Consider the following 2,344-nt stretch of genomic DNA (forward strand, 5'->3'; position numbering starts at 1 on the left):
TCAAGCAACTCTCCTGCCTCCGCCTCCTGAGTAGCTGAAATTACAGGCACATGCCACCACACCCAGCTAATTTTAGTATTTTTAGTAGAAATGAGGTTTCACCATGTTAGCCAGGCTGGTTTGGAACTCCTGACCTCAGGTGATTCCTCATCTCAACCTCCCAAAGTGCTGGGATTACAGGCATGAGCCACCGCACCTGGCCGGCAAGGTTTCTTAGATCCCTTCATCTGTCAGAATCTGTCTAGCCATCCTCTGTGCTACAAGGCCACCTGTGTGCATGACGAATGCAGCTCCTATCATTTGGCCTCTGGCCATCTGCTCACTGGTGCCCATGTTACAAGGACCCTGAAGGCAGGGACAGCGTCTTGTCTGGTCTCACCTTCCAGAGCCTAGGGCAGTAGCCCCATCAATGATTATATGAACCCACTTCAGTTAGACTGGGTGATCTGTTGGTCACTCACTCACTACTTAGCTATCTGATGGACCAACTGGCTGAATTAACACAACACATCTCCCTGCTCTCTGCCAAATTATACCCTTTCTTCTTGGCTGCAAAAGGAGTGCTCATGACCTGCCTACCTGTGAAGTGCTTAAGTGTGGGGTAAAGGATTTGCTGCTCACTTGCCATGTTGCCATGGGAAAGCTTTCTAAGCCCTCAGAGCCTCAATGTCTTCATCTGCACAGTGGGGTTAATACTGCTGCCTACTGCAGGAGGCTGGTGTGCAGGTGAGGTGTTAAGTGCCCGGCCCCGGCAATGCTCCACCTGTGTTAACCAGCAGTCATCGCATCAGGAGAATTCTGCTTGATCTCTTTCGTGTTGATGCCTCCCACATCTTCCTAGTTTGGTTTTGGATTTCAAATCCAGAACCGAAGTCAGTACCTGGCACACAGTAGGTACTCAATAAATATTGAATGAATAAATTGCTGGTTTATCTTCAACTCCGGCGAGCCATAGCTTTCTTTCCAGCGGCCAGAACAATGTGAGACCAGTAACATGGTCTGGGAGTGTTATTAGTCAGGTTCCTTCCACTTGTAATGAAGAGAAAGCATTATTAATGGAGGCTTAAACTACAAGTTCATTTATTATTGACTTGGCATGTCCTGCAGTGGGAGTAGGTATGATATTAGACCAGTTCAGAGGCTCAACAATGTCATCAAGGCTCCATGCTCTTTTCATCTTCTCACTCCTCTAACCACAGTATATGGGCTTCAATTTTCTAGTCTACTGCCTCATGGCTGCAAGATGGCTGCCCAGCACATGCATCGTACCCTCACATCATAGTGTCCAAACAGGAGGGAAAGGAAGAGAGGAAAGGCTTCTCTGCATGTCTCTCTTTTTAATCAGAAAGGAAAATTTTCTCTAGAAATTGCACCACACACCACACCATTCCCTACTCTATAGGCATATCCCATCGGACAGACCTGGGTGACATAATCATACCAGTGGTGGTCTGGAGGTCTATTCTCTGCAGAAGATAAAGCTAAGAGTCCTTGGCAGAGAATAAATCAGTGCCCTAATCCCCACCAAGTTCTCCATAACTCAGCCCTCAAAACACTGGCAACAAACTTTTATCCTTCAGACAGGACATCAGAAGAGAACTCCCCAGAAATTTCACCACCCAAAAGGAGAAACCTGAAGACATGGACCCAGGAGTTTCCCAACCAAGGGCGCATCAGGATCACCTCACACTGAAACTCAAAGTTGACGTGCCCCACTCACCTACTCGGAGTTTCCAGTTCGCATTTTGGTTCCTTCCCATCCACCACTACACTCAATTATAAGGAGATGACCAGGGGTTGTCGGACTTTCCAGAAAAGCCTCTAGTCAGGAAGACAGAGACCACACAACCTGGAAGCAGCAGAGACTATGCCGGAAAAGGGAAGAAAAAAAATGCTTAAAGATCATTAATATTTCCAGAGAAATAAGCGAAAGATGTCATATACCAAGAACAGAATGTTATTTTTAAAAGAACATTGAGGAACCAAAAAAAGAAGAGTTCTTGGAAATCAAAAACATGAGAGAAGGCACATGACATCCAATAGAAGGGGTGGAAGATCAACTTGGAGAACTCTCCCAGAAAGCAGAAAAAGGAGTCAAAGACACGGAAAGCCCAGGAGGAGCTCTAGCAGGAGAAACAGGAGAGAGCGAGAGGAGAACACAGACAAAACACGGATGATGAACTCCTTCTCAGAATACTGCCAGACTATCTCCCGATCTGGAAGAATATGAGTTACAGAACTGTTGTGAACATGGCTTCTTCTGGGTCTTCATCTCATCTCTTGCGTGCACCAGGGTTCAAGGAGAATTTCACAGCATATCACATTACGTGGTAAGAAATGATCT

The sequence above is a fragment of the Saimiri boliviensis genome, chromosome 13 (assembly GCF_048565385.1).
Source record: "Saimiri boliviensis isolate mSaiBol1 chromosome 13, mSaiBol1.pri, whole genome shotgun sequence".
In the NCBI taxonomy this organism is placed as follows: domain Eukaryota; kingdom Metazoa; phylum Chordata; class Mammalia; order Primates; family Cebidae; genus Saimiri; species Saimiri boliviensis.